General features: G+C 50.6%; 1 long non-coding RNA gene across 1 annotated transcript; it reads left to right on the top strand.

Annotated features, from left to right (window-relative positions):
* Positions 1-597: 597 nt before the first annotated feature.
* LOC133355046 (uncharacterized) lies at positions 598-16,584 on the top strand. Its single transcript, XR_009756656.1, has 3 exons — positions 598-687; positions 10,584-10,703; positions 13,383-16,584. It is a non-coding gene; the product is annotated as an uncharacterized LOC133355046 (long non-coding RNA).
* Positions 16,585-25,966: the final 9,382 nt, after the last annotated feature.

Below are 25,966 nucleotides of genomic sequence, written 5' to 3'. Positions count from 1 at the left end.
TTCACCCCTCCCCCTCCCCTCGTCGCGAAGCGATGGTGACGTCACCCCCTTGCCCCCCGTTCACCCCTCCCCCTCCCCTCGTCGCGATGCGATGGTGACGTCACCCCCTTGCCCCCCTTCACGCCTCCCCCTCCCCTCGTCGCGAAGCGATGGTGACGTCACCCCCTTGCCCCCCTTCACGCCTCCCCCTCCCCTCGTCGCGAAGCGATGGTGACGTCACCCCCTTGCCCCCCGTTCACCCCTCCCCCTCCCCTCGTCGCGAAGCGATGGTGACGTCACCCCCTTGCCCCCCTTCACCCCTCCCCCTCCCCTCGTCGCGAAGCGATGGTGACGTCACCCCCTTGCCCCCCGTTCACCCCTCCCCCTCCCCTCGTCGCGATGCGATGGTGACGTCACCCCCTTGCCCCCCTTCACGCCTCCCCCTCCCCTCGTCGCGAAGCGATGGTGACGTCACCCCCTTGCCCCCCCGTTCACCCCTCCCCCTCCCCTCGTCGCGAAGCGATGGTGACGTCACCCCCTTGCCCCCCTTCACGCCTCCCCCTCCCCTCGTCGCGAAGCGATGGTGACGTCACCCCCTTGCCCCCCGTTCACCCCTCCCCCTCCCCTCGTCGCGAAGCGATGGTGACGTCACCGCGCGGCTGGTTCCCGGGGAGACGCGGCGCGGGGCGAGTGGAGACAGCGGCGCAGGTAAGAGGCAACTAAACTGTTCACAACTATAGTCACTATTTTTATATTTTACCAGCTAAGGCTCCGCACTGAGCTGTATTATAGCTCTTTTTCAGAATCGACCTGACTACCACATTCTACCTCAACGGAAGTGGCGTTTCATCGCGTGTACATCTATAGCAGACAAACGCGCGTTGATTCTTAATGTGGAGGGGAAACCCGGAAACAAATCCACGCGAACTCGGGGAGAGAGAGAGACGCGCGAACTCACAACACGCAGCCGCAGTCGGGGTCGGGGTAGAACCGACGACCTCCTGTACAGCAAGCGACGCAGCTCGCATCTCGCCACGCGTCCACACGCGCGGCGAGACACGAGAACCCCACGGGCTCAGAGCGAGCGTCCCGCATCAGTCGGAGGCAGCGGCGTGTGTGCCTGGGGGGGGGGGGCAGACTCGTGTGTGCCTGGGGGGGGGGGGGCAGACTCGTGTGTGCCGGGGGGGGGGGGGGAGACTCGTGTGTGGCTGGGGGGGGGGGGGAGCAGACTCGTGTGTGCCTGGGGGGGGGGCAGACTCGTGTGTGCCGGGGGGGGGGGGCAGACTCGTGTGTGCCTGGGGGGGGGGGGAGCAGACTCGTGTGTGCCTGGGGGGGGGGGGGGCAGACTCGTGTGTGCCTGGGGGGGGGGGAGCAGACTCGTGTGTGCCTGGGGGGGGGGAGCAGACTCGTGTGTGCCTGGGGGGGGGGAGCAGACTCGTGTGTGCCTGGGGGGGGGGGCAGACTCGTGTGTGCCTGGGGGGGGGGCAGACTCGTGTGTGCCTGGGGGGGGGGGGAGCAGACTCGTGTGTGCCTGGGGGGGGGGGGAGCAGACTCGTGTGTGCCTGGGGGGGGGGAGCAGACTCGTGTGTGCCTGGGGGGGGGCAGACTCGTGTGTGCCTGGGGGGGGGCAGACTCGTGTGTGGCTGGGGGGGGGGAGCAGACTCGTGTGTGCCTGGGGGGGGGCAGACTCGTGTGTGCCTGGGGGGGGGGGGGAGCAGACTCGTGTGTGCCTGGGGGGGGGGGAGCAGACTCGTGTGTGCCTGGGGGGGGGGAGCAGACTCGTGTGTGCCTGGGAGGGGGGCAGACTCGTGTGTGCCTGGGGGGGGGGAGCAGACTCGTGTGTGCCTGGGGGGGGGGGGCAGACTCGTGTGTGCCTGGGGGGGGGCAGACTCGTGTGTGCCTGGGGGGGGGGAGCAGACTCGTGTGTGCCTGGGGGGGGGCAGACTCGTGTGTGCCTGGGGGGGGGGGAGCAGACTCGTGTGTGCCTGGGGGGGGGGCAGACTCGTGTGTGCCTGGGGGGGGGGGAGAGCAGACTCGTGTGTGCGGGGGGGGGGGGCAGACTCGTGTGTGCCTGGGGGGGGGGAGCAGACTCGTGTGTGCCTTGGGGGGGGGGGCAGACTCGTGTGTGCCTGGGGGGGGGGGAGCAGACTCGTGTGTGCCTGGGGGGGGGGGGGGCAGACTCGTGTGTGCCTGGGGGGGGGGGGCAGACTCGTGTGTGCCTGGGGGGGGCAGACTCGTGTGTGCCTGGAGGGGGCAGACTCGTGTGTGCCTGGGGGGGGGGCAGACTCGTGTGTGCCTGGGGGGGGGGCAGACTCGTGTGTGCCTGGGGGGGGCAGACTCGTGTGTGCCTGGGGGGGGGGGCAGACTCGTGTGTGCCTGGGGGGGGGCAGACTCGTGTGTGCCTGGGGGGGGGGCAGACTCGTGTGTGCCTGGGGGGGGGGGGGCAGACTCGTGTGTGCCGGGGGGGGGGGGCAGACTCGTGTGTGCCTGGGGGGGGGGCAGACTCGTGTGTGCCGGGGGGGGCAGACTCGTGTGTGCCTGGGGGGGGGCAGACTCGTGTGTGCCTGGGGGGGGGGCAGCGTCGTGCTTGGCGCCCTGGGCCTCTCCTAGGTCGACTCGGGTTCAATGTAAGCACCTGGTGCGGTGTCTAGAGACATCGCCACCGCCTCGTGTGGCCTTCGTGGTGCTGCTCGCTACCAGCACTTGCCTCACACTCTGTTGAGGCGACATGGAGGATCTGTTTTGCGTGCTACCAGATGTTGATTGGCGAATGGACGCTGTGTTCGAATCGGGTCAACCTTGACACCTGTAAATACGCGACACGCAAATGAGCACTCGTCGACAGTGGGAATTGCTACTAACCATTTAGAAAGTTTCAGCTGTGGTTTCTTCCAAATCGGACTGCTGATGGAGACACTGAATGTCAAAACCGGTCCAGAGTTTGCTTGCGTTGAACCCATGCTGTCTGAGATGCGCTCCCAAAAGGCCGATATACATAGTTGTTTTGTACGTAGAGGGACATATATATGTGCAGGAGGCGTAATGTCTTTTGTTACAGCAGAAATCCAATAATTCGCGATGTGGTAATCTACAAATCCCTGTAATTCGGGGATTTGTGATTCGCGATTTGCTTCCGTAATCCAGCAAAGTCGTCTTTTGGGTTTGTCTCAGTACAGACGAGCTGTGCTCACGCGATCTGTTAGGAAGTATTTAGCATGTATTTACTTGGATATCAAGTATCATAAATAATCGATTTAAAGCTTTCGTGACTGCAGGGATCCATCTTCTTGGTTCTTTCGGTAAAGTCACGTAGAAGGGAAGTAATAAAATAATAAAAATAAAACAATAAAATAAAATAATTCTCACGACGTTTCGGCTACAACGCAAGCAGCCGTCTTCAGGTGAAGAATGAGACACTACCAAGCAAGCTAGGAGCTTATATATACGCTGCGTTGGAGGTGCAAGAGCGCCTTAACAAAAAGAATGTGCATATGAAGAGGAATTTCGCATATTCATGGGAAATGCGTAGGAGGTGGGTGGGGGGGGGTTTCATAGTCATATTATGCCCATGCATTATGCAGGATCAACAGCACCAAGGGGGGGTGCAGTAGCATTAACAAAGGAAAAGAATGTTAATAGTATGTAGCTGCAGTTACTAAACAACAACGTAGAAAACTAAAGTATAAACTACACGTTCTGTTTACGTGACAACCCGTACTACTTTGCTGTGTCGGGTGGTGGCGGGTTTAACGACACATTTCTGTATTTACGCGATCTAACCCAAAAACCTCTATTATGCACATGGAAGATGTTGCACCATTTGGGTGTTAGAAAACGCGTAATAAAAAAATCAGTGATTTTATTTCATGTAATTAATGCAACTGTGCAGTTAATTCATCCCATAATCCATAGCATACGTCAGCGTAAACATGTTTTCACGGGGATTGTTTAACGACTCTCCACGGTGTACCGCAGGTTACAGGACCCACGATTTGATCCCCCACAGGAACGCGGATTATTGGATTATTATTGGACTTACATTTTTCACAATGACGATACAGTATTAATTATTTTATTTAGTATACTATATAATATTGTATATGTGTACAGCTAATTATCATACTCCACATGTACATTACTACTAATATAGCACTATATAGCACTTTATAAGTGGCTCTACATGTGGAGAATGTTATGCATACCAGACAAAATTATTTGTCGCATCGTTGTGCAGAATATAAGTACAGTAATAATAAATAAGCAATGTCTCCTTCAAATATCTGTCCCTCTACGTAATTTTATTTTTTATATTAACCAAGTGTACTGATGTACCAATGAGCTCAAACAACAATAATTAGCACGTTAAATGCTTGTGGACATGACAATTCACCTTTTTGGAGAGTCTTATGACATAATCTTGGCTAGTTTGTTATGTAGTCTAACCAAAATAACTATTGTAAATAACCACCCAGGAATGTCTGTCCTTAACGCTCGTGACCTCACTCCACATCGACCAGCCCGCCTCATTAATATTTATGAGCAGGTGACGTCCTCCAAATGGACCCCCCACCCCTCCTCACTGGCGGAGCTAGTGGGGGGTGGGGTGGCACGTGCCCCCCCAATGATCCGATCTAAATCCCTAATTTCGATCGGATCATTGGGGTTTATTAGTAATAAATCGGCATTTTGCGACCCCCACTGCCACTGCATAGCATACTATTATGTGCCAGGGACTCTATGAGATGATAGGACAATAGTCTGAGTCCATAATTGGCAATAAGTAACGTCAAAGCAGGTATAAGTGACTCACAGAATTGTGCGCAGTTGCGTATACAGTACACGACTTCCCTGAAGGCATATCTTAAGTGAGCGCGATGCCGATCACACACAGTTCGAATTCGACCCTCGATTGATGGCTGCACACATCGCCGCACACGCGTCGAATAAAAAGCAAGGGACACGTCCTTACTTACTAACAACTATCATTTTTCATTGCTGGAGGAGTTGCCACCCCTACCTGAAAATCCTGGCTCCGCCATTTCCCCTCATTAATAATCAAAAACGGGTAACTTCACTCAATATGGAGTACTCCCCCTGCCCCTTACGAATAACACTGTAAGAAAAATTGTCCCTGGGTCGTAAGTGTTATTTTCTAATTGCGTATGCCTCAAAAGTACAGAAAATGGCTATTCCCCCCAAAAACTTCGCTTTTGTGACCAGGACAGTGATATTTTTAAATGTACCTATTTTCATTGAGCATTCCAGATAGATTCAGTGCGGAGTAAACTTGGAGTAACTTCGAGAACATTCTAGAACTTTCCAGTAATATAAATACTAGTATAAATACAGGGGCCTTAAGCCCACCAGTTCAGTTTAGTTCCAGCTGCCGAAGTGGATATATATCTGCATTTTTCTGAGATGGCATTAAGCGGCTGCAAGCATCCGGCAGACGCATTTTGCTATGTCTGCGGCCAATTTATCAATACAAGAGCGAAAAAGTACTCTGTTGAAGCATATGCTAAGATGTGTGAGGCCCACAAGGCATATTTACGATATTTCGGCATGCCTGTCGGGGATCAAGATAAACCCTGGGCACCTCATTTCACCTGCCAGCAATGCAAAACAACTATGGAATGTAAGATGGACAATTGTTGCTCGGAATTTTATATTATAAAATATAAAAAATTGTAAAACTTTTTTTATTTTAAAATGTTTTACAATTTTCAATGCAAGTCAGAGAGCGAGGAAGATGTAGATCCAGATGACATTTTCAGAGGTGGAGCCGAGGAGAGAAACCAAAAAGACCTCAACGACTTGATCAGAGATCTTGGTCTCACCAAGTCCAATGCTGAGCTTTTGATGTCTCGGCTCAAGCAGTGAAACTGGTTGAATGCAAGTGTGCAAGTCGCAGATCAGAGGAAGCGTCACCAACCTTTTTGCAGCTTCTTCACCCGTCAAGATGGGCTCTGCTTCTGCCACAATGTGACGAGTCTGTTCGAGGCAATCGGAATCGCCTGTCACCAGAATGAGTGGCGCCTCTTCATTGACAGCTCATCCAGGAGCCTCAAAGCCGTGCTGCTCCGTAATGGTAACAAGTACCCGTCTCTTCCCCTGGCTCGCTCGGTGCACCTCAAAGAGGATTACAACAGCATCAAGACCTTGCTGGATGCCTTGAAGTATGATGAGTATGGCAGGGAGGTCATCGTAAACTTAAAAATGGTGGCATTCCTGAAAGGTCTCCAAGGAGGTTTTACCAAGTTTCCCTGCTATCTTTGCCATTGGGACAGCAGGGACACCAAAGCGCACTACCACAGGCGGGACTGACCACAGCGGACCGAGTTCTCTGTGGGGAGGAACAACGTCAAGTGGGAGCCACTGGTGGACCCCCGGAAGGTGCTGATGCCACCACGGCACATCAAAGTGGGCCTTATGGAACAATTTGTCAGAGCTGTAGATAAGGAGTCAGCATCCTTCAAGTACCTTCAAGACTACAGTGGAACCTCGGTATACGTCGTTAATTCGTTCCAGAAGGTAGGACTTATACCGAAAATGACGTATACCAAACGATTTTTTCCCATAATAAATAAATGGAAAGGAAATAATCCGTTCCAGAGGAAAATAAATTATATTTTATATGGCATATTATACATTAATGGGGTTGTATAAAATAATTTAGACACTAATTACGAAAATGCTTACAGAAGCCACGTGACCGCGCTGCTGCCAGCTGCGCTGGCCACGTGGCGTGTCTCAACCCCGCAAGTAGCACGCGCCTCGACCTGGGGCCCTCCATGGGGGCAGCCCCCCACGTCCCCCGCCCCTCTCCTTTACGTCCCCCGCCCCTCTCCACCACGCTACCCTGCCCCTTTTCCCCACATCCCCCGCCCCTCTCCCCCACGCCACGCCACCCCGCCCCTCCCCCCCACGTCCCCCGCCTCCCCCCGCTACCCCACCACTCTCGCTTTGTCTCAGTCGTGAACGGGGCATACGCGGGTACTGTACGCGGTGACTCATCCCGACCCACACAAGTTTTAGCAAAGGCGTCGTATCCCAAGCAAGACGTCGTATCCCAAGATATATTTTATATGTATACGACGTATACCAAATTCGACGTATTCCAAAGCGGTTGTATACCGAGGTTCCACTGTACTTCCCGAAGCTGTCTGAGGCAAAGGTGAAAGCTGGTGTTTTCGTCGAATCACAGATAAAGAAGATCCTGGAGTGCAATGAATTCCCCAAGAAGCTCACAAGTAAGGAGAAAGCGGCTTGGAACAGCTTTGTCGCAGTCGTTCGGGGCTTCCTGGGAAATCACAAGGCCGAAAACTATGTGGAGCTGGTTGAGACTCTGGTGAAGAACGATGGCACAATGGGCTGTAGGATGTCCCTCAAAGTCCATTTCCTTGATGCTCATCTTGATTAATTCAAGGAGAATATGGCAGCGCACTCGGAGGAAATGGGCGAGCGCTTCCACCAGGATATACTGGACTTTGAACGCCGCTACCAAGGACAGTATAATGAGAACATGATGGGAGGCTACATTTGGGGGCTGATTCATGAAAGTAATTTACAGTATAATTGCAAATCTCAAAAAACTACTCACTTCTAAATCTTTTGTAATAATTTTGTATTACTTTAGTATAAATACATGTTAATTTCGATTCATATGTTTTTTTTTCTGACTTTATGTGAACAAAAAGACACAAATTCGACCGTTTTCTCATTGAAAATAGGTACATTTCTAAATATCACTGTCCTGGTCACAAAACCAAAGTTTGTGGGGAATAATAGCCATTTTCTATACTTTTTAGGCAGAAGCAATTAAAAAATAACACTTACTACCCAGGGACAAAAATTGTGTTACACATAGTGTAGTCATGCGTAAGTGATGTCACTCCACATCGAACAGCCCCCTTCATTAATAATCATGAGCAGATGACATCACTCCACATGGAGCACGCACCCCCCTAATTAATAATCATGAGCAGGTGACGTCACTCCACATCGAACAGCCCCCCTAGTTAATAATCATAAGGTGACGTCCTCCAAATGGACACCTCCCCCCATTCATAATAATTAGCGGCTGACGTCACTCCACATGGGGGGCCGAGGTGCCTCCTCCCCCCTCCTCAGCGTTAACTTACAAACCTCACTACAAAGGCAAAACCCTCAAGTCAAGCAATCTCCGTAATGCTATTGAGACATCAAAGTAAAAAGGACGTCATGATGAACAAGGGATTATAACCTTAAAATGAATTAGGTCTGTGTCACTGCGCCCTTACAAATTGCACACGCATTAATGCAATGAATATCACGTCGCGGTCTGCTTTTCACTTGCAAGTTTCAGATTAACTGCAATACACCCGTCCTTGGACGGGCTAAAGGCTAGTTGTAAATAATTGAGCAGTTTTACATACAGTGAGGGAAAAAAGTATTTGATCCCCTGCTGATTTTGTACGTTTGCCCACTGACAAAGAAATGATCAGTCTATAATTTTTATGGTAGGTTTATTTGAACAGTGAGAGACAGAATAACAACAACAAAATCCAGAAAAAACGCATGTCAAAAATTTTATAAATTGATTTGCATTTCAACGAGGGAAATAAGTATTTGACCCCTCTGAAAAACATGACTTAGTACTTGGTGGCAAAACCCTTGTTGGCAATCACAGAGGTCAGACGTTTCTTGTAGTTGACCACCAGGTTTGCACACATCTCAGGAGGGATTTTGTCCCACTCCTCTTTGCAGATCTTCTCCAAGTCATTAAGGTTTCGAGGCTGACGTTTGGCAACTCGAACCTTCAGCTCCCTCCACAGATTTTCTATTGGATTACGGTCTGGAGACTGACTAGGCCACTCCAGGACCTGAATGTGCTTCTTCTTGAGCCACTCCTTTGTTACCTTGGCCGTGTGTTTTGGGTCATTGTCATGCTGGAATACCCATCCACGACCCATTTTCAATGCCCTGGCTGAGGGAAGGAGGTTCTCACCCAAGATTTGACGGTACATGGCCCCGTCCATCGTCCCTTTGATGCGGTGAAGTTGTCCTGTCCCCTTAGCAGAAAAACACCCCCAAAGCATAATGTTTCCACCTCCATGTTTGACGGTGGGGATGGTGTTCTTGGGGTCATAGGCAGCATTCCTCCTCCTCCAAACACGGGAGTTGAGTTGATGCCAAAGAGCTCCATTTTGGTCTCATCTGACCACAACACTTTCACCCAGTTGTCCTCTGAATCATTGACAAACTTCAGACGGGCATGTATATGTGCTTTCTTGAGCAGAGGGATCTTGCGGGCGCTGCAGGATTTCAGTCCTTTACGGCGTACTGTGTTACCAACTGTTTTCTTGGTGTCTATGGTCCCAGTTGCCTTGAGATCATTGACAAGATTCTCCCGTGTATTTCTGGGCGGATTCCTCACCGTTCTCATGATCATTGCAACTCCACGAGGTGAGATTTGCATGGAGCCCCAGGCCGAGGGAGATTGACAGTTCTTTTGTGTTTCTTACATTTGCGAATAATCGCACCAACTGTTGTCACCTTCTCATCAAGCTGCTTGGCGATGGACTTGTAGCCCATTCCAGCCTTGTGTAGGTCTACAATCTTGTCCCTGACATTCTTGGAGAGCTCTTTGGTCTTGGCCATGGTGGAGAGTTTGGAATCTGATTGATTGATTGCTTCTGTGAACAGGTGTCTTTTATACAGGTGTAACGGGTTCCGGAGACACTTGTAGATGTAACTTCTTTATTACAATACAACACTCCAACAGTCCTGATACTCTGTTACAGCCTAGGTACACAGCCTAGCTACACAGCCTAGATACTCTAGATACTCTACTCTGGCTACGCTCGCCCTCACAAGGTCGTAGTCCCAGCGCTGGCTCTCACAGCATCCCAGGGTCTTCAGATGGCTGGTCGTGGGTCTTGGGTCTTGAGTTACAACTGGGCCCCGATCGTCCAGGGAGCTCTCCTTTTATGCCTGGTCCGACGAGGGGTGGGGTGCGCCACCAGACATCCCACAGAGCACACACAGCCCCCCCCCCCCCCCCCGTTGGCGGCGCCAAAAAGGCTTAAGCGCCTGGGAACCCAACGCCTGGCGCCCAAAGGCTTAAAAGCGTCTGGACCCCCTGGGAACCCAGTGCCTACAGCAGCCCCCCCTCCCTTCTTATGTCACTACACAGGTAACAAGCTCAGATTAGGAGCACTCCCTTTAAGTGTGTGCTCCTAATCTCAGCTTGTTACCTATATAAAAGACACCTGGGATCCAGAAATCTTTCTGATTGAGAGGGGGTCAAATACTTATTTCCCTCATTGAAATGCAAATCAATTTATAACATTTTTGACATGCGTTTTTTCTGGATTTTGTTGTTGTTATTCTGTCTCTCACTGTTCAAATAAACCTACCATTAAAATTATAGACTGATAATTTCTTTGTCAGTGGGCAAACATACAAAATCAGCAGGGGATCAAATACTTTGTTCCCTCACTGTATATAAATTGCATTGGCATATGTGGTCATTGACACGGTAAAACTAGTCAAGATGGTGTGGTGGTGTTGCAGTGTCAAGAAAAGTGCTTCATGGTGTCTTAAACTCTCTTCTCATTTGACAGCAATTGGAGAGTACAGCCATGTCTTTAGCTGCATGCAGTGAGGCATGGGGCGTCTGCGAGAATGCCGGCAATTCACGGAGCAAGACCAGAGGTCGAGCCATGCTGCCCACGTCTAGAGAGGTATTTGTGTGCTTGAATAATAATAGTGAAAATTATTGTACAGGCAGACCTTGCTTAGCGCTCAAAATGTGTATGCTGGAGAAGTGGCCACTAATCAAATCGGCGCATAAAGGAGTTCATTAGACAATTGTATATATGGGGATGCATTCCCAACAGCTTTAATTCTTACATGTGTAATGCGAGCGTAGGCTGGGGCTTCGCCGCCCCAGCCCCTAACTCATCCAGGCGACACGAGCCATCGGGGGAAGGGTTCAAGGGTGGAGCCCGCGGGCGCTAGGGGGTGGTATTATCTGGAAAGTTCTCAAGGGGTGTGGTGAAGGGCAGAGTCTGGGTGACGCGGGAAGGGGATATAATGGAGAGCCGGAAGGGGCTCGAGGTCAGTTGGTGAGAGCTGGAAGCTGGACCACGTCGCGGGTCTCCGTGAGCCATCGGCCACGTGGCGACGCGGAGACGGCTCCCAGCGCGCCGTCTGCCAGCGGTGCGCGGGAGCGGGGAAGCGGGACGCCAGCTCACGCGACGCGCCGCGGAACGTCCGAGAGAGCGGAACGCGAGCTGTCCATATAACGAAGAAATAAACAGACGGAGACACAGTCGCTTCTTCTTGGTTCTTTCGGTAAAGTCACGTAGAAGGGAAATAATAAAATAATAAAATAAAACATAATAAAATACAATTTTCACGACGTTTCGGCCACAACGCAAGCAGCCGTCCTCAGGTGAAGAACAGGTCTGTCGGGGAGACAGCGTCTGAATGAACACAGTCGCTTGTCGTCGACCTGTATTATTGCACATGTATGAGCAATATATGAGGGCTTCATTGAGGTATTGGTAACAGCACTAATATACAGATGCTAAAACTTCTTTTGAATAAGTAATATTTTAAAATACTTTTTTTTAAACACGCTTTAATGAAATGTACCGTATGAGTAATGGCAGAACTCCACAACTCCAGGAAGTGGCCCCGAGGCTTGCCATAATGTAAGGGACCGTGGTCAATTACAGCCTACGTAAGTTGAGCGTTGACAATTAGACCCAAGCCGAAACAAACATAACATATAAAAAAGATTGTTTCAAAATATATTTTTATTTTTTTTGATAGAATATAGTATTGTCATTGATACGGCTATTTTATTTTAATACACACAATGGACTGGAAGGACAAGATTAAAGGGCTCGTATAATGCACATGCATAATGTACGTTGACTCATTAATCGCCCCCCCTCCACTTTACGCAAGAGCGTGAAGTGTGGTCACCACATCTACGCCTCTATATAAGGAACAAAACAGGTGGACTTCTCCACAAATCTGTCTGTCGCCTGATGAAGCTAGTTGTAATACTGGCAAAACATCGTACTCAGATTGTAAATGTTGTGGCTTGGCTCTCCAACACACCAGTGTGCTGTACTAGTGACAAATTGGCATGTTCTGTTTACATTACAACCCTTACTAGTTGGCTGTGTCGGGTGGTGGTGGATTTTAACGACACATATATTTACACGATCTAACAAAACAAACCTCTTATGGATGATATTCGTCGTGAAAGCCTACATGTTAAACGGGATATTCGATGTCCCCTGTGAAGCCGATGGCGTTTATTTTACGGCTCGTACATCTTAGTATTAACCAGGACGGCCTGTCGGAATAGAACCGCAAACCTCTGCAACAAGTGGCAAATGCACTACCGCTGAGCCACGTCAATTATTTTATTCATAAACTTAGGTTTCCACAGGCCAGCGTTATGATGCATAGTTGATTTGTGGGCTTAATTGAGGAGTGTGTATGTTCTCCACCTGCTGTACATGGACGACTCGTAGACTGAACTCTTAGTAAGGGCTTGCGCCAGTTTATTAACACAGAGGTAACAAAACACACCAGAGGTAGGTGTCCCTACACTCAGTCCTTGACGCGGACGTCAGGCTCTATCTATTCCTAGCCTGGGCTATCTCTTGGCCTCTCACTCGAGTTGGGATGGGGGCTTATCCAACACCACCCGACCGAGGAGAGCAGCACCCCACGTAATCTTAACCGGCTCTTGCAGACTTCTCTGAGCCCTACCCCTGGCTGTATCTTCGGCTCTCCTACTCGTAGAACCCGGACGGGGGATCAGCCAACACCGTCCGGTCACGAGCAGGAGAGACCTTCTTAAGACGCTCACCATCCCGGGCTCCCACAACGACCCCGCTTTCGCCACGAGGTCCCCCTTAAGTATTTCCCGTGACATGACGTCATTGCGCCTCACAGCGCTCATGATGTCATGTCGTCATACTACTCTACACATGTGTAGTGAGTGACATTGGGGATGTAACTGTATGGTGCCGGACAGCATCGTGTGTGTTGCAGAGTGATGCCGGCTCTAGCAGAGCACGGCGTGCGATGCACTGTGTTGCCTCTGAAGAAGAACTTCTGCAACTCAGTTGGACTCACTACACATGGATTTCCTCCCATAAAATAAAAAACCCCTTCCAATTGAACATGTATTGCTCATCTATCCCAATGCTGGAAATTACTTGCAAAATTACTGAATTCGGATGACACATGCAATCATCATCCCCTCCTGCTGCCAAAAAAATGGCATGACCCTCGTTAAAAATATTCTTGAGACTTAGGATTTTCTGGGTCAGGAAGTGTAACAATAATAAAAATGTCCTTGTCCCTAACTCTTGTTTCTGTCCTCCTGACAGGTGGAGGTGAATGTGAGTGTGCGCCACATGTACCTGTACAGCCGCGAGGTGCGTGGGGTGGTGGCACGTCTCCGCGCCGAGTGTGGGTCACTGTCCGTGCACGCAGTTGCCTTGGCCCACACTCAAGGTGATCTGAACAAGGCCTTGGGACACGTTCGTAATGAGAAACAGGCAAATGTGCAAGCTTCTAGCATGCGATCGCGACGACCTACACGTGAGGTGGTAAGTCTTGAATAATAATAATTTAGTTGACAGTAATACCCCGGTTTATGTCGGGGATGCTTTCCTTAAATGTGCGACAACGAATACCGAAACGACGTAAATCAACGCAATTTTGCCACGAGGACTAAACAATGCTGAAGCCGTGTTAATGCGTGCATCTTCATCCTAGACGTATCCGCAACATTACATTCAATTACTAAAAATACTACACTCAATACTAGTTTCGGCAGTAAACGTTAAAACATTATTAGCAGTACATTATGAAAATAAAATCACTAAAATATCATGCGTAATTACTATATTGTACTCCATAGTACAGAACATTTCTTTATGCGCGATGCAAAGTAGTTTGTGTACAGGGTTAGGTGGAGGTGAAGGTTGAGAGGCGACAGTTACGAGAAAGGGCAGACGATGCTGTCAGCGACATGAGTGTGGGTTGAGGCAATGCTAGTCGGGTAGCGGTGGTGTTGATAATGAAGTGACAACGTATTTTCTAAACGATATAAAAGGGGGAGGTGTAAAATCGCAAGGCTTACAGCGCAAGGCTATCACGAAGGCGCAGTACAGCACATACAGTAGTCTGCAGTAGCTACATGTTGTGATGTTGCTTTGTGGAATGCCAATTGAGGAATTTGTCGGTCATTTGTGAATTTGGAAAATTTGAACCGTGACAGCAACACACATTGGCCTACTCTTATCAAACTAGCTTCTTTGCCCATCCTAGGACGGAAGCTGTAATATTTACGAAAAAAATTAGCAGAGTATAATTGTATCTTGTGTTAATTGAATGGCAGTGAATCTTGCACGAAATTATGTCATAAAACACTTCACTGCATTTCACTGTAGCACTGTATATAACTGACCTTCAATTTGTTCTAATTCACTGCTCTGATACTTTATTATTTTCTGCTTTCGGTCGCTGGGGTGCAAATAAATTGGATTGCAATACAATATCTGGAAAATCACCGAGAAATGTCTATTTAACCAAAATGTAGAAGCATAAATTAGACTTATCTTAGGAAAAAATATAGACCCCAAATCCAATTTTTTTCCACGTAGAATTATTTATTAGATTCATTTTAAATAAAGAAACGTGAAACTTAAAGCGAATTTGCAACAAATAATAATTCTGCTCTACCTTAATGACGGGGGTGCGGCATGTGGAGTGACGTCACGCGCGGGACACAAACTCCCTAATTAATAATCATGAGCGGATGACGTCACTGATGTGGACCACGCCACCCACCCCCTCATTAATAATCAAGAGTGGATGATGTCATTCCACATGGAGTTCCCCCCCTGATCAATAATCATGAGCAGATTCCGTCACTCCACATGGAGCTCCCCCCCTTCATCAATAATCATGTAATGATGACGTCACTCATGTGGACCCTGGCCCCACCCCCTCATTAATAATCATGAGCGGGTCTTTATTTTCGATTGAATATTTCAGATTAACTGCAATACACCCGTCCTTGGACGGGCTATAGGCTACTTTTATAATAATTTAGAAGCAAAAATTAGACTTACCTTTTGTTTCAAGTGCTGAAGAAATAAATAAAGACACCAAATACACTTTGTTGCTGCGTAGAAATATTGATTTGATTACATTTCAATAAAGAAACGTCAAATTTAAAGTTAATTTGCGTAAAACAAATTATTTCCAATCAACCTGCGGGAATGTAAAAATCCACCCGCTCATGATTATGAATGAGGGGGGGGGTGTCTCTTTTGCAGTGACGTCACGTACGGATGTAGCACTGCTGCGTATATTTATTTTTTACTTTCTGTAAAGAAACGTCATATTTGAAGCAACTTTGCGAAAAAACTATCTTTCCACTCGGCCTTCCGCGTGAGTGTAAAAATCCACCCGCTCATGATTATTTTATTATTAATGACGGGGGAGGGGGTATGTGGAGTGACGTCACGTGCATTACACACATTTCTGGGCTATTATAGTAGTAATGCCATCAGCGGGAATTGTAACGTCCACTGTGAAGCGTCACTTTCATGTAAATTGCATCATCAGAATCGCTGATTTAGATCTCTGTATCGCGAGAAGAAAGCTCAAAGTGGTCCATGGGCGACCGGGATTTTGCTTTGGTGGCCATTGGACTTTGGAACTCTCTGTCAAAGTTGGTCAGGGAGTCTAGTTCAGTTTGGGCCTTCAGGTCCCCCCTAAAAATATTTATCTTTTAAGAAAGCATCTCGAATTTTAACTTAGCCACTTCTTACCCCCCCCCCCCCCCATTGTAAGGCACCTTGATGTTTTATGCATGCTGTCAGTAAAAGAGAAAAAGCAGAAAGAGAAGTGTTGTGAGCTGCGGTCCTGAGTGAATGTGTGTACAGGTGAGCGTGTAGCTCGGTGAGTGAGCGTGTGGGTGATTTGCCACAGTGTAATGGTTAGCACACTGGATTTGCGATGATCCTAAGGTCACCAGTTTGTTTCTATGGCAGTTGAAACAACGGTGCAAGTCTCTCGAATTCCCCCCCTCCACTTGTGTAAGAACTCATCATTCATTCGTCGAAAATGTAAAAAAACAATTCAGGACCTGACTGTGACTCAGTGTGGATTTCCTGGACTAAGTCTATTTTATTATTATAAAGAATTAAAGGGGCTGTTTGATGACACGACTAGAGAGCTGGCTTGCACTGCAGGGAACTTAATATTCAACTTGGATTCCGCAACCCTCAATGGCCATTTTAAGTTAAATTTGTGCATGTAAGACTCGCACAAACAACCATACCCAGAAACCCATAGACCCCAACAGAGACCCATACATTCCTACAGACACTCAGACTCACACAGCGACCCCATACTCACAGAGACCGATAGACATGCACAGAGACCCATAGCCTCACACAGAGATCCATACACTCAAAGGCCCAAAAACTCACACAGAAATCTATAGATTCGCACAGAGGTCAATAGAATTAGAATTTGAATATTTATTTATACTGGATGCATCTGATGAGCTATAACGATCTGTTTTCACAGACGTCCAATCTTGTGGGTCAGAAAATAACAACAAAAATATGATACAAAAACATCACAGGAAAGGTAAACAAATTGTTTCGAAATATACAAATTAAACTGAACTCTTTTTATCTTACCATAGACTCATACAAACATGTTGGACTCGCACAGAGACCTTAACCACTAAACCTCGAACAATTAAAACCCTCTAAACCCCTAACTATCTAAATCCATAACCATCTAAACCGCTAACCCTCTCAACCCATTTACCCTTGCAACTCTAATCTTTAAACCCCTCGCCATCTAAAAGCTTAAACTCTAAACCACCAAAACACTAACCATCTCAACCCCTAACCCTCTAAATTCCTATACCCCTAACCCTCAACCCCTTTACCCTTAAAACCCTAACCTACCAAAACCCTCACTCTCTAAGCCCCTTATTCTTTTAACCCTAACCGTCTAAGCCATTAAAAACCAAAACTTCTAAACCCTCTGAATCCCTAACCCTCTAAACCTTGAAACCCTAACCTTCTAAAACCCTAAATCCTTAACATTCTAAATACCAACCAATCTAAACCACTACCCTCTAAAGAACTAACCCTCTAGACCCCTAACCCTCTGAACTCATAACCTCCTAAATCCTCAACCTCTAAAACCCTAACCCTCAGACCCCTAACGTTCTAAAACCCTAAATCTGTAACCTAATCCCAACACATTTAAACCCCAACCCTCTAAAGAACGAACCCTCTAGACACCTAACCCTTAAAACACCTATGCCCCTAAAATGCTAACCCTCTAAACACATAATCCACTACACCCGGAACCCTCTAAACCCATAAAGGTTTTTTTTTGTTAGATTATGTAAATATAAACGTGTCGTTAAACCAACCACCACCTAAAACAGCCAATTAGTAAAATTTGTCACATCAACAAAAAGTGCCATTTAGTGTTGGAGACTAAACCAAAAAAAAACTTTATTATGGACAATATTAGTTGTGAAAGTCTACGTGTTAAACCCTCAACTCTCAAACCACTAAACCCGTAACACTGTAAATCACTAACCCTTGAAACCCCGATACCTCTAAACCCCTAAACACATACCCTTATAACCTCAACTACTAACCATCTAAACCATTCAACATCCAACAATCGAAACACAAAAACCTCTAAACACGTAACTCTCTAAACCCCTAACCCTCTAAAACCCATAAACCTCTAAACACGTAACTCTCTAAACCCTCTAAACTCAAAACGTTCTAAACTCTAACCCTCTAAACACCAAATCCTCTGAAGGACTTTCCCCTTAAGACCCCAACCGTCTAAACACCTCACCCTATAAAACGGCAACCCATAAACCCCCAACACTCTTAACTGCCTAAACCCTTAACCTTATAAACCCCAAACCGTCGAAACCCCTAAACCTGTAAAACCGTAACCCACTAAACCCCTCACCTTATAAACCCCTAATCCCCTAAACATCAAAACCTCTAAACCCATAACCTTCTAAAACTCTTCTGTGAACAGGTGTCTTTTATACAGGTGAAGTACCGGTGAAGACACTTGACGCCGAGGTGGAGGCACACGGATATTTATTTAACACAACTCTTATGTGACATACAGTACTGGAGGGGGTATCGGCCCCCTCACCCGACTAGCTCAAGGATACACTTCCTGGCTAAGTCCTAGCCTACCTCACAGTCCTCCACTACTGGGCTAGGGGAGGCTACTTGGCCCGACACTGGTAAGTCGGGCCGGTACCCGGAGTCCCAGACCAGCTCTTAGAAGAGCACCGGCTCTGGCTTTCGGGACCACGCCGCTGGCTCGATCCTGTTCGGCCCTGACAAGGACATCGAACGAGGGAGTCCAGGGCTCTATCTAAGACGTCTTCCGTCTTCTTAGTTAACTATCACATAACTAACTCCCGAGCCCATATAACGTCCCCTTTTATACCCAACCCTCCCTGAGGGGTGGGGCCCCGGGGGATCATAACGCCAAACCAGCCCCCCCCAGGGTGTCTGGCTCGGACGTCGCAGAGGGCACCTCCCTGTGCACACACGTAGCCCCGCCCACTGTGTTTCTTTCCCATAGACTGCCATACATAACGGCCCTCTCTCTAACATCCCTACATCACTCCCCCCTACATAGCTCGCAGCCGTCCCGGCTGCCAACATACAGAATGACAATAAAAATGAATTTTTACCGTAACCGCGCGTGTGCCTCACTAATTACCAACAATAACAAGAACGGTAACAAGAACACAAAAAAAATGCAACAGCAAGAAGGAAAAAAAAACAACCCGACGCACCCCCCCTTGAATAAATACGAATTCCGTAAGAACAAGCTATGTACAATTTGCAGCGAAGCCACCATACATACAACAGCAGGTGAGCACAACGTATGCAAATTCAATGGGCAGGGAACACCCCCCCCCACACAACACACAATGAACACAACATATATACACATCTTGCGGTTTCACAACAGTCTGCGCATTTTTGCGCGTGTCCTTGCGGCGGGCCCCTCACACGGGGAAACCCCGGGTGGCGGACCGTCAGGTGGTAATCGTCCGTCCCGGAGTGAGACCTCCTCTGATGCCGCGTGACTGTTGGTATCCCCAGAAGGGGTGGTCGGGCGTGAGCCCGTCAGTCTCGATGCACCTGGAGGTGGCACGGCCGGCAAGGCATTAGGTGAGCGCGGTGGAGACGGACCTAGTGAGTCGGTCGACCCCCCACACGTCTGGCCACGCATGCGTGAAGTGGGTTTGTGTACCGCGACGAAGGGTTTCAACCGAGAGGGGTGCACGAACCATCGCCGCTTGCCCCATCGAATGCGCACGCACTGTGGTCGCAAGACCTCGACCACTTCCACAGGGCCCCGCCACGGCCGCGCCAGCTTAGGGGAGGTAGCCAGGGGCACTTGGGGACAGTGCAACCATGCCCTGTCCCCCGGTTTCCACTGTATTACATGCGCCCGACCCAGCCTGAGGCGCTCGTTCGCCTTTTGACGGCGGTCCGAGTTCAACCTCGCAGCATCCCGCGCCTCAGTTAATTTAGCCAGATTAAATTTGACGTGGTCAGCCAATTTAGTTTTTCCTTGCGGGTCGGGGATCTGCAGCTGGGCGCGAACAGGCGGGTCGGGTTCGCGACCGTACATAAGGTAAAAGGGGGAAAATCCCGTAGCTGCATGGGGTGCCATCCGGTATGCCGCCAAGACCCCCTGAATATGCAGGTCCCAATCAGTCTGTGAATCTGAGACCTGCTGTGCCATCATTGACGAAATGGTGCGATGCAGGCGCTCGACCATTCCGTCAGTCTGTGGGTGATATGGGGAGGTCCGAATTTTCTTTGTGCCTAAGAGGTCACAGACTTGTTTAAGTAATTTGCTGGAAAAATTTTTACCCTGGTCGGTCAGCAGCCGTTCCGGAGCACCTTTGTCCAGGACGTATCCCTGAACAAAGGCGTCCACGATGGCTGCTGCCGACTGGTTGGCAAGGGGCCAGGCCATGGGCCAGCGCGTAAAATACTCGACTCCTGTCAGCAAATACCTATTGCCCCTGGGGGTGGCGGGAAATGGGCCCAAGATGTCCAGCGCGACAAGCTCATTTATCCTGGACACCTTGATTGATTGCAAAGGCGGGTTAGACTCCCGTGCCGGCGGTTTCCGTTGCGCACACCGCGGGCATGAACTCAAAAAATCCGCAACATCCTTTGTCATACCAGGCCAAAAAAAATCTAGTTGTATCAGTGCAAGGGTCTTTAGAGTCCCCAGATGTAACAGGCGCTCATGCGCAGCCCACACCACTTTGCCTCGCAACTCAGAAGGGACGACCAGCCGATGTCGCTGTGATTTGCCGTCCCAATGCATGAGCAGACCCTGTACCATTTCCCAAGCACCCGAATCACCTTTCACCCGCCCAGCACCCCCGACGCGACGACGCCACCCGAGGAGGGAGGTATCCTCCATTTGGAGGCGTCCCCACTCAGTGACGGGCAACCCCAACAGGGAATCCCTTCCCTGTTGTTCGATCGAATTATCAGGCAGTGGTTCGTCGTCGTCGGTGGCTGCCAGGATCGGAACCGATGCGTCCCCTGAAGGTCTGCAACGTCCCGACCCCAGGAGGCATGCACATTCCGAGGTGGTTGGCATGCGTGACAGAGCGTCCGCGTTGGTATGGCGAACGCCCTTACGGTAAGTGGTCTCAAAATCAAAATCCTGGAGAACCTCCAACCATCGAGACAACTGTCCCGATGGTTGTTGAACTCGCAGGGCATACTGTAGTGCCGCATGATCTGTGCGGACGGTGAAATGCCGACCGTACAGATATGGGCGATATTGTTGGATGAAAAAAACAATTGCCAACAGTTCTCTACGGGTGACACAATATCTCTGCTCCGCAGGAGACAACACCCGACTACCGTACGCGACCACCCGTTCAACGCCATCAACCACCTGGGAAAGCACACCCCCAATACCCGTGTTGCTCGCATCGGTGTCGAGCAAAAAGGGCTTCGAAAAATCAGGGTAAATCAAGGGAGGGGCTTTCACCAGGGCGTCCCGAAGGGAGCGGAACGCAGCCTCCTCCTCTTGGCCCCAGTGGAACCGAACCCCTTTAGATGTTAAAGCGTGCAGGGGTTTAGCAATTGTTGCAAAATCAGCAACAAACCGTCGATAATACGACGCGAACCCAATGAAACTCCTGACCTCTCCCACCGAGGTGGGAGTCGGCCAGGAGCTGACACACTGCGTTTTGGCGGGATCGGTAGCAATACCTGAGCGTCCCACGATGTGCCCCAAATAACGCACCGAATCACGCAACAAATGGCATTTTTGGGGCTTGAATTTCAAATTAGCAGCCCGCATCTTTAGGAAAACCCCCCGCAACCTCTGGAGATGTTCATCAAAAGTTTTACCAAAGACGATAACGTCATCCAAATAAATGAGGCACGACTCCCATTGCAGTCCAGCCAAAACCAATTCCATTAAACGCTGGAAAGTTGCCGGCGCTGAGTGTAAGCCCATCGGCAACCGGTTGAATTGAAACAAGCCGTGCGGTGTACGAAAAGCAGTTTTAGGCTTTGACTCATCATCCAGAGGAAGCTGCCAGAATCCCGAAAGTAAATCGAGTGTGGAAAAGAATCGCGCTCCCGCCAAGGCGTCAAGCGATTCATCCATCCGAGGGAGCGGGTATGCGTCGGCAACCGAAATTTTATTAAGACGCCGGAAGTCAACGCAAAACCGCAACGAACCGTCCTGCTTTTTAACCAGGACGATCGGCGCTCCCCAAGGGCTGGTGGAAGGAGAAATAATGTCTGCGGCCAACATGTCATCAACAGCCGATTTGACATGGTCCTTTTCGGCGGGACTCAACCGAAACGGATTTTGGCGAATTGGCGCGCTGTCACCCGTGTCAATATGGTGACGCAGCAAGTGAGTGCAACCCAAATCATATTTATTTCGACTAAAAACGTCGGAAAATTCTCGCAGTAGTGTTTTAAGTTGTTGACGCTCTGAATCGGACAGGTCCGTCGATCCCGCACAAAGCGCCTCGAGCCACCCTTCATCGCTGTCCGAATGCGGTTGCGACGCAGGGACAGTGTTGACGCTATTTACGGCGGGTTCCACACACGGCACCGGCGTTGCGTGAGCAAGCACGGTCCCCTGTGGGACCACCACCGTCCGCGAGCCCACATTTAGGACCGCGATGAAGGGTTCGCCATTCCCTCTCACTATGGTCTGGGCCGGAAGTAAGTCAGGTCCACTAACCCCGGCCCTAGACGGTCCCAACAGTACCCCTTGTGCCCCAGCACCCGTAACGAGGGGCCGCCGAAGTTTCAAGGGTACCAACATTTGCGTCCCCGGAGGGACGCGTACCGTTCTCTCCACGAACGCCGGCACCGTCGCGAACGCCGTCCGCGTCGCAACCGGTGATGGCAGAAACGCCATGCGTCTGCCCGACGGAAGCTCTATGCAACCCTGGTCGATCAAAATTACAATCGGCATTTTGGCCAGGAAGTCTGTCCCCAGCAGGCACGGAACCGCCAGCGAGGAAGAAACAAAAATCGGCCCAGATAATTTTATTTCCCCGATACAAATTTGGGCACGAATTTGTCCGATGATGCCAAGTGAGCCCCCGTTAGCCGCATAGAATGGTATGTTAACTGGCATCAAGGGACGACTCCGGACAGGGAGAATATTATAAATTAATTCCGAAATAATAGTCGCCGATGCTCCCGTATCGACCAGGATGCGCACTTCAACCCCGTCGATATACCCCACAACGGCCGACGACCCCGACGATGCGGCAACCACACGATCGGCCAGCACGGACCACTGGCCGGGTTCGATATGGGTACCCGGAGTGGTGCGTGATGGTGCGATGGTGCGTGATACCGGCCCCCCTCTCGTCGCGGTGTTTGAGTGCGTGACGGGTGTGTGTGTGGGCCAAACGTGTGGGGTGCCGCGACTCGCCGGTTTTTGATGGTGGAGCTTGGGATGAGGCCCGTCGTCCCGGTGAGGTGTCGTCCCGCGCTGACGAGGAGAGCGGCACCCCGAGGCGACGTGGCCCCGGACGCCGCAGTTAAAACACCGTGGGAGCGGCGTCGGAGGTGACGAATGGTCGGAACGGCCCGACCCGTCCTGGCCCGGCCGTGCACTCGTCGCCTGTTGCCGTCGGTGGTCGACGGCGTAGAGTTCCTCCGTCGGAAGGGTGGCTGCAGCCACCGCACGCCCCGCCGATGCCCTGCTGGCTTTCCGCCGGAGCGACAGGAGGTTTGCGTGGAGGAGCCGCGCCGCCTGGAGCGATGTCATTTCCGCGTCCTCCTGTGCGACGACAGCGATGTCAAGGTCGTCAGCCAGGAGGAGTATTTTCTCCGTCACCATAGCGTCGATGCCGTCGTCATCCATACGGGGGAAGGCCGACTTGGCCATCGCCAGGAGGCTCGTTCGGTACGCCAGGGGCGACTCCTTTTCACCCCGCTTGCGGTCGTAGAACTCCTGTCTGCATTCCGCCGATGGTCCGTAGACCCCTCCCAGCAGCTGCAGCGCCATCGGTAACGTCGCCCGCCTCTCTTTAGGTGCCGACGTGAGGGCTGCGAGCGCGTCGCTGTCGAGGAGCGCCGGCAGCGCGCAGAGAGCCTCCTCGTCTGTCCACTTCGCCATCTCTTGATGGGCGAGGAATCGCCTGCGGAACCCGGCCCAGTCCCCCTCCGCGCCGACGAACTCTTTCAGCGGGGGCAGCCTCTGATGGAGTGCAGCGGTCGTTGTTGATTCCCGCGGGCGGATGTCACCTCCACTTGGCTGTGCGTTGGTACGAGCGGCCGATGGAATCGCCTGTCGCGGTGGTGATGACGTCGTGGCTTCAGCGACGGCGATGTCGGAGTGGATGTTTAGGCTGGCCACGCCCCGAACAGCTGCAGCGTCGATGGCGGGAGATTCGAACTCGGGCTGCTCCGAAATGGCGGGAAGGCGCCCTGGTCGTTGGGCCGTCTCGCCCCGTGCTGAATCACCGGCCCCCAGCCGCGTGATGGACTCCAGCGTGGCGGCAGCGGCGTATAACAGCTCCGCCAGCCTCCCGTGAGCCAGCCGCAACGCGTCTGACTGTGAACCTCCTTCACTCGGATGCCCCGATGAGGAGACATCAGGCTCCGGCTGCACTGTGGCTTGTGTAGCCGTCCCGGGCGTTTCGATCTCGGCCGTATCTTCTTCTTGCGGTACTATGGCCCGCGTTGTCTTCCGCGTGTCCATGTTCGAGTTTTACTTCTGACACCAGTTGAAGTACCGGTGAAGACACTTGACGCCGAGGTGGAGGCACACGGATATTTATTTAACACAACTCTTATGTGACATACAGTACTGGAGGGGGTATCGGCCCCCTCACCCGACTAGCTCAAGGATACACTTCCTGGCTAAGTCCTAGCCTACCTCACAGTCCTCCACTACTGGGCTAGGGGAGGCTACTTGGCCCGACACTGGTAAGTCGGGCCGGTACCCGGAGTCCCAGACCAGCTCTTAGAAGAGCACCGGCTCTGGCTTTCGGGACCACGCCGCTGGCTCGATCCTGTTCGGCCCTGACAAGGACATCGAACGAGGGAGTCCAGGGCTCTATCTAAGACGTCTTCCATCTTCTTAGTTAACTATCACATAACTAACTCCCGAGCCCATATAACGTCCCCTTTTATACCCAACCCTCCCTGAGGGGTGGGGCCCCGGGGGATCATAACGCCAAACCAGCCCCCCCCAGGGTGTCTGGCTCGGACGTTGCAGAGGGCACCTCCCTGTGCACACACGTAGCCCCGCCCACTGTGTTTCTTTCCCATAGACTGCCATACATAACGGCCCTCTCTCTAACATCCCTACACAGGTAACAAGCCGAGATTAGGAGCACTCCCTTTAAGAGTGTGCTCCTAATCTCAGCTCGTTACCTGTATAAAAGACACCTGGGAGCCAGAAATCTTTCTGATTGAGAGGGGGTCAAATACTTATTTCCCTCATTAAAATGCAAATCAAGTTATAACATTTTTTGACGTGCGTTTTTCTGGATTTTGTTGTTATTCTGTCTTTCACTGTTCAAATAAACCTACCATTAAAATTATAGACTGATCATTTCTTTGTCAGTGGGCAAACGTACAAAATCAGCACGGGATCAAATACTTTTCCCCCTCACTGTAAACCCAAAACCCTATAAACTCCTATACCCTTAAACTCCTTTACCCTGAAAACCCTAACCCTCTAAAACCCTGTACCCCAAATAGACTTATCCTCTAAACACCTAACCCTCTAAACCCCAACCCTCTAAACCCCTAACTCTCGAATCCCCTCAACCCCTAAACCCTATAACCCTCGAAATCCCTAAACCTCTAAACCCCTTATCCCTGAAATAACCCAAAACCTCTAAACCCTTAACTTTATAAATCCCTAACCCTCTAAACCCCTAACCCTTTGTGTGGAATGTGGTGGGGGTGGGATCATGGGGTGGGTGGGTGCAATGTGTGCATGGTGTGCGTTGGGTGGTGGGTATCACAGGGGGGTGAATGGGTGCAGGGTGTGTGTGGTGGGTATGGTGATAGTGGTTGTGGTTCACAACGATCCGTGACCACCACCACCACCTCTACTGTGTGGTGGACCGGCCACCACACAGCAGCACGCGTCGGAGGAGTGAACGGATGGTTCTCGCTATGCGGGCCAGACTCCCTCGCTTCCTCTTCTCCTCCTGCATCACCATCACCTGATCCTCTTTCCTTGTCATCTCCTTCTCCACCATCTTCTCCACCAATGTCTCCTCCACCTGCACCACCATCTCCTCCTCCTGCTCCTTCGTCCATACCTCCTCTGTCTCCCCCCTCATCTCTTCTTCCTGCACCACCAGCTCCTCCACCAGGGTCTCCTC

Source organism: Lethenteron reissneri, chromosome 6 (assembly GCF_015708825.2).
Source record: "Lethenteron reissneri isolate LAM-NWPU_2019-01 chromosome 6, ASM1570882v1, whole genome shotgun sequence".
Lineage (NCBI taxonomy): Eukaryota > Metazoa > Chordata > Hyperoartia > Petromyzontiformes > Petromyzontidae > Lethenteron > Lethenteron reissneri.
This window is presented reverse-complemented; position numbering and strand designations above follow the sequence as displayed.